Source organism: Aquarana catesbeiana, linkage group LG12, assembly GCF_042186555.1.
Source record: "Aquarana catesbeiana isolate 2022-GZ linkage group LG12, ASM4218655v1, whole genome shotgun sequence".
Classification (NCBI taxonomy): Eukaryota; Metazoa; Chordata; class Amphibia; order Anura; family Ranidae; genus Aquarana; species Aquarana catesbeiana.
This window is the reverse complement of record NC_133335.1, coordinates 134,714,596-134,728,477: the sequence shown is the minus strand read 5'-3', so window position 1 is coordinate 134,728,477 and position 13,882 is coordinate 134,714,596.

Here is a 13,882-nt window from a genome sequence, read left to right as displayed (position 1 = left end):
ATACAGATGATGGAATTACATTACTCAAGAGTTATTCTTCTTGATTTATTCTGTGATATTTGGTGTTTTTTTGTGGGTGAGAGTAGAATATTACCCTCAAATTTTTGGGAATTACATTTTGCTTTCTGATGTTGGTACACATATAACATTTTTTTGGCTCAAATTATGAATATTTGGAAATAATAAAAAGCACAAAAAATTGTGATTCATTTTAAATTTTCATCAGCAATGGTATTGTTTGTGGATTGTAAAGACACCTGTGTGAGTTTGGGGTAAAGATTGTTGTGAGATGAAGAGTAACAAGTGAAAGTGACAGAGAAAAATATATTTTACCAAAACATCAAAACATTCCACATTGTTGCATTCTTAAAATCAAAATATTTTAAGTAGAAGCAACAATGTTGCCAAGGAAAATTTATTTCACAGAAAGATACATTTCATCTCAACATTAAAAGGTTTTTTTTGTGAAAGTTAGAATTGTTCCATTAGAATCAATGACTGAAACTTCATTTGGACTAAAATAGAGCAGATTTTAACTCCCAAAAAATGATCTCTAATTAGCTCTCATTTTAGTATTTACTATAGCTCCGGGTAAAAAAGACACTTGAGTTAAAATGAGAGTTATATTCAGGTCTGAGCATGCTCAGTTGTGTTGGCACCTAGTTGTCCAAAACGGGGAATTTTTCACTTTTCAGACTTTTAAAGATATTTCAGTGTAGAAATCACTTTTTTCACACAGTTTAAAAGCAGATAATCTTTAAATAATATACCGCATATTTCAGTACCATTTAGGCAATTATATCATGCTCTAAACATTATTTCCATGTGCAATTCCCTAGGTTTTAGCAGAGTAAGGGTTTGGGCGCTATTTAGTTTCAGGGAGCTATAGTAAATTCGATTTTTGGAGTATTTTCTCGCCAGCGCTACAGTGAATACCATTTTAGCGCGAATTAGCGATATTAGCGCTAATTCGCGCTAAATTGCCGCAAATTAGCGCTAATTCGTGGCAATTTGCGCGAATTAGCGCCATAGCGCTATAGTAAATGACCCCCATAGTCTCTTGTGAAAAGTGACCATTGCAAATCTGTGATATCACTATTTAATTAATGTGTATAATATATGTATGTGCAAACTGCATTCTAATATCTCAACAATAATGAAAAAATTATATAAATAATTTGTGAATATCTCAACAATAGTGAAAAAATTGTGGATGGACCAATAATGTAGCATTATGTGTCCCCCTGACTTCTAAACTCTGCCCATGTGTTTAACATAGTTAACTGTTACTGATGAAACAGTTGAGGTCCAGTTCTATGTTCATACCTTTAGGGAACAAACATTTTAGGAGAAAGATCCATCGAGTTTCTCTCTGAGAGAGATCCCTAACACGATTGGATCCTCTCCAGGACTGATAAACTACATCCACACCGGAGCGCATGCGCGAGGATTTACATGGCGGACGTCTCCCTGTGAAGCTCCGCACTCCCCGCCGCACACTCGGGACCATAAAGCACCTTTAACGCAGCGATCCGGCTCCCGTTTTCCAGGGATTACCTCCCCCGGACATCAGTGCCTCCTCCGGTATGGTACTCACGGGCCATCGCGGCAAAACAAAGCCGAAACCCATAAAAGAAGCGCTGGCCCGCGCTTCTTCCAAGATGGCTGCGAAGGCCCGAGCCCTGGCTGATCAAGCAGCGTCCTCTCCTGCACACTCAGAGATGCTGGAGAGTGAAGACGAGACAGACATGCAATCTAATTCAGGCGGCTCCCCCCCCTTACCGCAAGCAGGTATGTCACAGACAGCTTTCATAAGGCTGATGGAAACCATGCTCCATAAGGCGCTGAAAACAACCTCAGATCAAATCACTAACAATTTGACACGAGAGATCCGTGAAATAGGCCAACGCACAGCAGACCTTGAGACCAGGGTCGACGACATGGAACTCACATTGCAGGAACAGGCCCATGAACATATTGCCCTCCGTGAGGAAAATGCTATGTTGTTATCGCGTCTGGAAGACGCAGAAAACCGCTCTCGCAGGTCCAATTTGCGTCTCAGGGGTATACCGGAGGCGATTGATGATCTACAATCATTTACCACTGCTTTATTCCAAGAACTTGAACCTTCCATACCCATCGAACGTCTGGAGTTTGACAGAATTCACAGGGCACTAACCCGCCGTCAAGCAGACGGGCCACCGCGAGATATCATAGTCAAACTACACTTTTTCCGCACAAAGGAACAACTACTAACAGCAGCACGGAATAAGAACTCCCTTCAGTTTCAGAATCACGACTACCAACTGTTCACGGACTTGGCGCCCCTCACTATCGATAAACGGCGTGCTATGAAACCGCAGCTGCAAATATTACAACAGCACCAACTCAAGTACACATGGAGATTCCCATTTGCCTTGCAATTCTCCTATCAAGGACAACAACATACCTGCACCACCCCTGAGTTGCTGCAACGCTTGCTAGAATCTCTGCACCTGTCGCCCCAGACGCGTCAACCTGAAACGTCTCTGCCTCGCACACCAGCCAGATCAACCTCCCAGCCATACACCACGACCCCGAAGAGGAATAACCCCGATCCACAGTCCATCCGGAAAGGGACCCCAGCACGATCATCTGGAAACTACCACCCCAGCCCGAAATCTCAAGCCCTCCGCTGAAAGCTTGACAGACATATATTCTTTTTTCTCCCTCCTTTTTTTTTTCTTCCTTCTCCCCTTGTCTCTTCCAGCATTCAGCTCCTCGGTTGCATCTTCCATGACTCTCTTCGCATAGAACGCTTCAGTGACCAGAAGCTGCTGGACGACATCGGTTGGTTTAGGAACTAATACAGCTTCCTGCAAGCCTTCTCTGCAGGGCTTCTAGGCCTTTTAAGGCCTATTCAGGTTCAGTTACTTTACCTTTTTCAAAGGTTTTCTTTAGGGTTTTTTTTTTTTTTCCTTTTCTTTTTGTTTTTTCTTTTCGTTGAATTGAAATGTTTAACCTTAACACTATATTTCTACCTGCCTGTATAATGTATAATATATACACATACTGTATTATGGCTCATACGCTTAAACTGGCATACACAAAGTGTGCCAGGTTAACCCTAGTATCCTGCCATTCCTACCCCTATACCATCATAATATAGCAATCATAATTCCACGAGACTTTACCCTGGATACAAGTCATGTCAGGGGTAGAGAAAAGAGAAAAATTGACTGATTATATTGTATGTCCCAATTCCCTTACTTCCCTTATCCCCCCCCCTTCCCCCTTTCCCCTCCCCCCTCCCCCCTCACTCCATTCCCAATTCCCCCCCCCCCCTCACTCCATTCCCAATTCCCCCCCCCCCCCTTCATGTTCTGTGTTGGGTTTATGCCTTAATATATGTTACAACATTGTGGGCTTTGACTTTAAACTGTTTTGATTAATCCCGATTGCGGCGGGGAGCTGTCATTGCGCTCCCTCTCTATGGTGCACCCTCTCTCTGATTGGTCTTCTGATCGCAGAGATGGCGCACTTACTGGTCGGGCGTCACTGACCGTTTGTCTCCCTGATAGGGGGCGATATCGGTGGTGTACCCTACACCATATGCCCTCTCCCCCTTCTTTTATTCTCTTTCTTTCTCTTCTCTTAAACTCTCTCCCTCTACCCTTCTCCATTTCCTTTGTCGGTCGGCTCGCACGGGCTCGGTATCCCATGCTAATAATTCTCCACATACCTAACCATGGCACCACTTAATATACTTACCCTAAACGTTAAAGGGCTCAACTCTCCACATAAGCGGGTCAAAGCCTTTCAAACGTTCGCATCCCTAAAAGCCAACGTAGTGGCTCTTCAGGAAACCCATTATTCAAAGCGCCACACCCCCAACTTCTTTAGCCCTAAATATCCACAAGTTTTTACCGCCTCAGCAGACACTAAACATCGAGGGGTCCTTCTAGCTTTTCACCACACCACACCAATCACCCCCTTAACTGAAATAAAAGATCCGGAGGGTCGTTACCTGCTTCTTGTAGGTCTGTTGCAAGATGTTACAACAACTTTTGTTTCTTATTACGCCCCAAACTCAAACCCAAACCCCTTTTTCTCACATTTATTACAAATAGTGAAAACCCACTGTAAAGGAACCCTGTTCCTATGTGGTGACTCCAACTCTGTACTACAACCACATACTGATAAATCCCCCTATGCCCCTGAACATCACACCCCCTCTATCCAATTCCGCAAACAAATACTTAAGGCCTCCCTTTTAGACACATGGAGAGAATCCAACCCCACTAAGAAAAATTTTACGTTCTATTCACTCCCCCATAAATCTTTCTCTAGAATTGACCACATTTTTATTCCTATAGCATCCGCCCCGCTCCTTCTCCATTCACATATCCACCCAATCACATGGACAGACCACTGTGCTGTTATCACTACAGTATCTTCTTTAATACCACAGGCCTCTCAAAGGTGGTGGTCCATGAATGACTCCCTCCTAACCAACCAATCATACTGCTTAGATATCCAGACAACTCTCAAAGATTACCTAACTCACAATGCCACGCCAGTCATTCGAGGCACATGCATTTCAGTGGCATCACACCTCAATAGAGATAAAAATCTTCGACTACACCAACTTGAATCAGAATACCAGAACCACTTCCTACAATTTCAAACTAACCCAACTGAAGCCCATAAAATAACTCTAGAAAAGACTAAACTCGAACTTGACCTACTTTTGGCTGAAGCGGCTGATAAGACTATCCACAGGTCTAGTCACACGATCTACACCAAAGCCAACAAACCTGACACATATCTGGCCTTACGCCTTCGTAGGCCGGACCGTGTTCGTGTCCCTATCAGACTTAGACTGTCTAAAGATAATGTGACTAGTAATCCGGTTAAAATTCTCGCTGAATTCCGTAAACAACTAGCAAACTTGTACGAGCCTAAAACGGCATTTTCGCCGAATCAAGCGGAAAAGCTTTTTAACAATCTTCCTATTCCTACATTATCTAATGCTAATCGTGAACTTATGGAGAGCACGATCACCACGGAGGAAGTCTTATCAGCCATCAAGTCACTCAAACCACATAAACGTCCAGGCCCGGACGGTCTACCGAGCCTTTATTATAAAAAATTTGCAACTGAATTAGCCCCCCTCCTTACCAACTCCTTTAACGCTATACTTAAACAACACTCCTTCGGCAGAGACACATTGACGGCACTTATATCGATGATCCCGAAACCAAACACGGACACCACCTCGTGGTCTAACTACAGACCAATTTCACTCTTAAATGTCGACATCAAGATTCTAGCCAAAATTTTAGCCCTACGTCTCAACCCTATAATTGGAGGATTGATTCATAAAGACCAAGTAGGTTTTATTCCTAAACGACAGGCGAGTGACAACATTCGCCGAGTAATTCTCCTCCAACATTTAGCCCGCTCCCGTAAAATCCCGATGCATCTCCTTTCTTTAGATATCCGGAAAGCTTTCGATACTGTCTCCTGGCCCTACCTATTTTATATTCTCCAACGTTGGGGCTTCGGCCCACATTTTCTGGGGTGGGTCAACGCACTGTACAATCAACCACAAGCATACGTGCATTACTCAGGCTTCCGTTCAAACCCCTTTCCCATTTTACGAGGAACTAGGCAAGGTTGTCCTTTATCCCCCATTTTATTTGCACTCGTGATTGAACCTTTAGCTGTCCTGATAAGGAGTAACCCTGATATTCGGGGCTTGGAGATTGCCTCTACCTCACATAAACTTTGCCTCTTTGCTGATGATGCTCTCATGTTCATCACATCTCCCCATACTACCATCCCGATCCTATTGCACACCCTAGATAGATTTGCCAGGGTCTCGGGGCTCGAAATCAACCAAACTAAATCGAGGGCTCTTGATGTGTCTTTGCCGCAAGCTGACTTAGTTAAGTTACGCCAAAACTTCCCTTTTCAATGGTCCACTACATCTATTCCCTATCTAGGGATTAAACTGACGAGTGACCCATCGCACTTGTTCCAAAACAATTACCTCCCAATGCTAACCCAAATAACTTCCCTCCTTAACCTTTGGTTACCCTTATGTATCTCCTGGCTCGGCCGCATTGCGGCTGTTAAGATGTCTTTGCTTCCGAAACTATTATACCTATACAGAGTTCTCCCTGTCACAGTCCCTTCATATTACCATAGGATCATACAAAGTAAAGTTTTTAAATTTATCTGGGGCTCTACAAGACCCAGAGTGGCTAGATCCGTTCTTCTACGTAGCAAGCCCAATGGAGGCCTTGGCATCCCAAAATTTCAACACTACTACCAAGCTGCAAGGCTGGCCCAGACGGCTCTCTACCACTCGAAACTCGAAATACCACTCTGGGTTAGCCTTGAAGCTATTGACTCATTCCCGCTTACCATAACTAATTTGCTATGGCTTTCCCCAGCATCACGTGGTCCCATATCTAACCTAATCACACAACACACTCTCAGACTTTGGGATAAACTGAAAACACCCTTCAAACTGATTTCCCCGCACTCCCCCCTCTTGTCATTTCTGGGTCACCCACAATTCTACCCAGCCTATACTGAACCATTATCATTTCAGTCCTGGGAGCGGGCGGGCCTGACTCGCATATGTGATATAGTCAATACAGACGCTATTAAATCATTTGCCAGTATCCAAGCACAAACACAACTCCCCAACAGAGAATGCTTCCGTTATCTCCAAATTGCGCACTTCACTCAATCAATAATAAAATCTCTCTCTGGATTGGATACTTTGACAGAGTACGAGACTATGTGTGACTCGGACCCGCACGCTCCAGGCATTATCTCCCGACTTTACGCAGATTTCACTACACCATCCTCGCGCCTTCCCGCATATGCGCAGAGATGGTCAAATGATCTAGATATTAATATTGAAGCGGAGGACTGGGTAACTATCTGGACCAACACAAAAAATTCTTCCCAAAACGTGATTGCCTCAGAGGCAAACTATAAGGTGTTGATGCGGTGGTACCTAGTCCCGGCTAGAATTGCTAAATTCTTACCTGAATTTTCCCCAAACTGTTTTAGGGGATGTAGCGATAGAGGTACACATCTACACATCTGGTGGACATGTCCACTGGTGCAACGCTTTTGGGAAACTATATTCCAAATGGCGTCCACCCTACACCAAGTGACCCTAAAACCCAGCCCAACGATAGCCCTGCTCAGTTTAATTCCCCAGGACTACACAAGAGCACAGCTTCGCCTCCTCCTCCAGCTATTCACCGCAGCTAAGCAAACAATCGCCAAGGCTTGGAAAACACCCACGCTCAGTATAACCGAAACTAAAAACCGGATTACACAAGCAATGGTACATAGCAAGATCGAGGCGAAAATTTTGGATAAGGTCCCCCAACATGTCAGAATCTGGCAACCATGGATGGATCACTTCCTCCCGGCTGGTATAGATGAACATTTGTTGGGACACTGAATCTATTCGGTCCTAAACCAGAGACAACGATACCACACCTCTGCCCGTGCGACCCGGCTGACCCACACACTCCCTCGCTCCTCTCTTCTCTATCTACTTTTACTCTCCCCTTCCCCCCCTTTTTCTTCTTTCCTCTCTTTCTCCCCTCTTCTACCAATAATACCTATTGGTATTGTACTCGGTCTTAAACAATGGTCCTGGTGATTCCCATGTTTGTTTTTTGGGGAGAAACCCGGCACCTTTACATACTTATTTTGGGGACCCAGTTCCTTCTAATTTTCTAGCTACCCAACCTTATTCGTTTAAACTCACAATTTGACTGAGTATTCACTTGTTGGTATAATCCACTATATTCCATTTTGTTAATGATGTAATCTATGACAATGAAAAGCACTGTCTTATGCTACCCTGCTATCTCCAATGTAATGTATGGAACAGCCGCTTGTTAATTACCGATAAAATATTTGAAAAGAAACTACATCCACACCACAGAATTGTAAAAGACTTGGGTCCTGATTGTGTTTCTCCTTGAAGTGGAGAGACACACTGTGGTATTGGAAATCCTTTTGGATGTTAGCTAAATGTTCTGCGATTCGCACTCTCAGTAATCTCTTCGTGCGGCCCACATAAAATAGCCCGCACGGGCACCATAAAAGATAGACTACATAAGAGGAATTGCATGTTATAAATTCTCTAATCCTGAATGTTTCATTATCCGCATTAGTAATTTGAGTCACACCCCTATTAATTACTTTCACTGTTTTGCAACAAATGCATTTTCTACATGCATAAAATCCCTGTAGATCAATTTTTATAGTTTGGTCATTTGGTCTATTTAAGATTTTTTTCACTACACTTTGGCCAAAACTTGGGGCCCGTCTATATATAAATTTATTGCGACTCGGTAGAACATCTCCCGGGTGTCTATCCCTGCACAGAATGTGCCAGTGTCTCTTAAAGATCATCTCCACATCCCTGTACTGGTGATGGAAACCCGAGATGAATCCTAGCTGGTGTTGATTAGTTGGTGCTATACAATCTCTCTCTTTCAAACATTCTTCCCTAGGGATGTTAGCTACCTCCTGGATGATATTATTCAAAGCATCTCCTTTATACCCCTTGCAGGAACATTTCTTTCAGAATATTTGCTTGGATGGCATATGTGTCTAAGTCCGAACAATTTCGTCGAACTCTGAGCATCTGCCCCTTTGGTATATTTTTTATCCAATTCGGATGATGTCCACTCCTAATGGATAAATAGCTGTTCCGGTCTGTCATTTTGAAATAGACCTTTGTACTGATGGTATTATTAATCTTAGAGTCACATCCAGAAAATTTACTGAAGTATCACTAATGACATGATCCAACCGAATATTGTTCGAGTTGTTATTAAGGAAAGAGATTAAATCAATTGCAGATTCCCTTGATCCCTCCCAGATGAGCAGGAGATCATCAATAAATCTACGATAAAATCACAGCTGGGCGGGTTTTGGGTTAAACACCCGTCTATCTTCCCACTCTGCCAGAAATAAGTTGGCTAGGTTGGGAGCATATTTGGCTCCCATCGCCACGCCAACCTTCTGGGAGAAAAAATGCCCGTTATATCAGAAGTAGTTGTGGGTCATGCAAAAATCTAACATTGCGCGGAGGTGGTAATACAGGTCAGGGGTGGCGTAATTTGCACCTGGTTATCTCCAGTCTTCAACAGAAAAAAAGAATGGTCAGTTCTAGTACAGGATGTCCCATAAACTAAGCACACCTCATTTGAAACCATTTTACTGTAGCGTTTTGGAGATATGTCACGTTATTGGACTTTGGAGGCCTATAACAACCTCATTTCTAAAAAGTCGAAAAAAAGAATGGTCAGTTCTAGTACAGGACATCCCATACCCTATAAACACCTCATTTGAAACCATTTTACTGTAGCGTTTTGGAGACATGTCACGTTATTCGAATATGGAGGCCTATAACAACCTCATTTCTAATAAGTAGAAAAAAAGATTGGTCTTTTCTAGTCCCATACCCTATGCACACCTAATTTGAAACCCTTTTACTGTAGCATTTTTGATATATGCCATGTTATTCGACTTTGGAGGCCTATAACTACCTCATTTCTATTAAGTAGAAAACAAGAATGGTCAGTTCTAGTACAGGAGGTCCCATACCCTATGCACACCTCATTTGAAACAATTTTACTGTAGCATTTTGGAGATATGTCACGTTATTCGACTTTGGAGGTGTATAAATAACTAATTTCCAATAAGTAAAAAAAAAGAATGGTCAGTTCTGATACAGGACGTTCCATACACTATGCACACCTGATTTGAAACCATTTTACTGTAGCGTTTTGGAGATATGTCACGTTATTCGACTTTGGAGGCCTATAACAACCTCATTTCTAATAAGTAGAAAAAAAAGAATGGTTAGTTCTAGTAAAGGACGTCCCTTACCCTATGCAAACCTAATTTGAAACCATTTTACTGTAGCGTTTAGGAGATATGTCACGTTATTCAACTTTGGAGGCAGGGCCGGTCCTGGCCGGGGTGCACGGGGTGCACTGCACCCGGGCGCCACAGAGGTGGGGGCGCTGAAGCGCCAGAGTGCTCCCCTCCCTCCTCCTCCCCTCCATGTCCATAGGCGGCTCTTTCCGCCGGTCACCGCAGCCGCCGCAGTCGCTGTGTCTCTTGCTGAAGCCCATCCCCCGTCCCTCTTCCTGTCAGAGACCAGCCGGGCAGTGACGTCACGGGGGGGCGGTCCGTTCCTGATGTGTTCCAGCTCTCCTCCTCCTGTGTAACTCCCGCCTGCTGCCCAAGCCTGACACGCTCTGTTCTCCACCCAGGCGGCGCGGCTGCACACTGTCCTCTCCTCTCCAGCTGCTGCCCGGGTGTTTTTTAATTAGCTCAATGGAGGGAGGGCTGGTTTGTCAGGGGTCTATACTAATGGAGGGAGGGTTTGTCCTGGGGGTTCTATACTAATGAAGGGGGGGTTTGTCCTGGGGGGTCTATACTAATGAAGGGGGGTTGTCCTGGGGGTCTGTACTAATGGAGGGGGGGTGGTTTGTTCTGGGGGGGTCTGTACTAATGTAGGGGGTGGTTTGTCCGGGGGGGTCTGTACTAATGGAGGGGGGTGATTTGTCCCGGGGGTCTGTACTAATGGAGGGGGTGGTTTGTTCTGGGGGGTCTGTACTAATGGAGGGGGTGGTTTGTTCTGGGGGGGTCTGTACTAATGGAGGGGGTGGTTTGTCCCGGGGGTCTGTACTAATGGAGGGGGGTGGTTTGTCTCGGGGGTCTGTACTAATGGAGGGGGGTGGTTTGTCCCGGAGGTCTGTACTAATGGAGGGGGTGGTTTGTTCTGTGGGGGTCTGTACTAATGTAGGGGGTGGTTTGTCCTGGGGGTCTGTACTAATAGAGGGGGTGGTTTGTCTGGGGGGTCTGTACTAATGGAGGGGGTGGTTTGTCCCAGGGGTCTGTACTAATAGAGGGGGTGGTTTGTCCTGAGGGGTCTGTACTAATGAAGGGGGTGGTTTGTCCTGGGGGGTCTGTACTAATGGAGGGGGCCGTTTGTTCTGGGGGGTCTGTACTAATGTAGGGGGGTGGTTTGTCTGGGGGGTCTGTACTAATGGAGGGGGGTGGTTTATTCTGGGGGGTCTGTACTAATGGAGGGGGGGTGGTTTGTCCTGGAGGGGTCTGTACTAATGGAGGGGGGTTGTTTGTTCTGGGGGTCTGTACTAATGAAGGGGGGTGGTTTGTCCTGGGGGGTCTGTACTAATGGAGGGGGTGGTTTGTCCCGGGGGGTCTGTACTAATGGAGAGGGGGTGGTTTGTCCCGGGGGTCTGTACTAATGGAGGGGGTGGTTTGTTCTGGGGGGGTCTGTACTAATGGAGGGGGGTGGTTTGTTTTAGAGGGGTCTGTACTAATGGAGGAGGTGGTTTGTTTTGGGGGGGTCTGTACTAATGGAGGGGGATGATTCTGTACTAATGAAGGGGGATGGTTCTGTACTAATGGAGGGGGTGGTTTGTCCTGAGGGGGGTCTGCACTAATGGAGGGTGGGTGGTTTGTTCTGAGGGGGGTCTGTACTAATGGAGGGGGGTGGTTTGTTCAGGGGGGGTCTGTACTAATGGAGGAGGGGTGGTTCTGTACTAATGTGGGGGGGTGGTTTGTTCTGGGGGGGTCTGTACTAATGGAGGGGTGGTTGGTTTGTCCTGAGGGGGGTCTATACTGATGGGGGGTCTATACTGAGGGAGGGATTTATACTTAGTGGGGGGTCTGCACTGACGGAGGGGGGTCTATACTTAGTGGAGGGGGATCTGTACTGAGGGGCGACTATGTTTTACCGAACCGGGTGACACCCTTCTCCCTCTTCGCGAGCACTGCTGGACTAGTGAGAGGCGCACTATGTTTCTTCCCTCGCCTTCATATCGGCCAGGGAAGAAAAAAAAAGGAGCAAAGAGGAGGATTGTGGGACATGTAGTCCCGAGGACTGGCAGCCCCACTGTAACACGGAAACTGCAGCCCACACAGCATGCTCAGCTGAATGGGAGAGAGAGAGAGAGCCAGCAGTCCAGGAAAGCTTTCAGGGAAGTACACCCAGGACTCCAGAGGGAGAGGACAGTGCTGAGGGAACACCATCAGAGAGAGAACCCGGCTGACCTGTGCCACCAGAGGGAAAGCCTGGCGGAGAAAGGAATGGAGTCATTGCCAGAATACAGATCTGGGTGCTACTCAGCGGACTCGCCACGGGCAATTCAGAGTGAGCTGACTCCTGATCAGAGGAACCATTGTTGCTGTATCGCGGGGTCAGGTGAGAGGGCCGATCGGCCATTATCTACTAACGTCCATAGGAACTGCAGTCTCTGACTGTCTCCTGTATTATGTCTGCAGTCTCTGACCATCTCCTGTATTATATCTCCAGTCTCTGACCATCTCCTGTAGTATGTCTGCAGTCTCTGATCATCTCCTGTACTATGTCTGCAGTCTCTGACCATCTCCTGTACTATGTCTGCAGTCTCTGATCATCTCCTGTATTATGTCTGCAGTCTCTGACCATCTCCTGTAATATGTCTGCAGTCTGTGACCATTTCCTGTAGTATGTCTGCAGTCTCTGACCATCTCCTGTACTATGTCTGCAGTCTCTGATCATCTCCTGTATTATGTCTGCAGTCTCTGATCATCTCCTGTACTATGTCTGCGCTCTCTGACCATCTCCTATATCATGTCTGCAGTCTCTGACCATTTCCTGTACTATGTCTACAGTCTCTGATCATCTCCTGTATTATGTCTGCAGTCTCTGATCATCTCCTGTAGTATGTCTGCAGTCTCTGACCATCTCTTGTAACATGTCTGCAGTCTCTGATCATCTCCTGTATCATGTCTGCAGTCTCTGACCATCTTCTGTATTATGTCTGCAGTCTCTGAACATCTCCTGTACTATGATTGCAGTCTCTGACCATCTCCTGTACTATGATTGCAGTCTCTGAACGTCTCTTGTATCATGTCTACAGTCTCTGACCGTCTCCTGTATTATGTCTGAGGGCTATTTCTAACAGACTCTCTAACAGACAGCCCTCTGTGTGCATCAGAGAGACTCCCCTCCAGGTCTCATTAGTGTACTCTCTTCCTGTATTTTCTTTATTGTTAAAAGATCATGGGAAGATCCTAGGGTAATGAAGACTTCTTAGGGGAGCATCTCTGTGTTTGAGTCATTGCCATAGTAACATTTGTAAAGGGGAGGAGTTGGTAAGATGACCACATCCACGTGGGGGCGCCAGAAATATTTCTGCACCCAGGCGTCTGTGACCCTAGGATCGGCCCTGTTTGGAGGCCTATAATGACCTTATTTTGCTACTTCAGTGATAACGTTGAGAGGATTTTAATCACCATTTGTCTCATTATATTATCCCATCTCGTTCTTGTCACATCATGGTAGCGTATCTCTGGCTTTATATATTTTATTTGCTATAAATATTCGTGGTTGGTTTTCTACAAAGGTTTTGCTTCCCTTAATTAACACTAGCCCTTGAAATCCTACATACATATGGTTTCTCTGCTTCTCCCCCATCCAGCAATATTTTATATAGTTCTTTTATTTTCCTAAAAACTCTGTTCTTTAAGAACAGCTTCTCCACTGGCCTAAGGTTCGTCTTGTCTCTAATTGGGCCAGGAATATTTTTAATAAAAAGCACCAACTGATTATATCGCTATGTGTCTATTTTCATTATGTCCTGATGTAGGTCTAGCTCCTGTAAAGTGACTATTTTACCATTACTCGTGATGTCTAATACTTGTGTGTCTATCTTTTTTATCCAATGCCCTCCCACTTCCCTCAACCCAGGCGGAAAAAACTCATTATCTTTTAAATAAATAAATGGTGAATTAAACTCCCATGCTTTTTGTTTGTGTAACTGATACC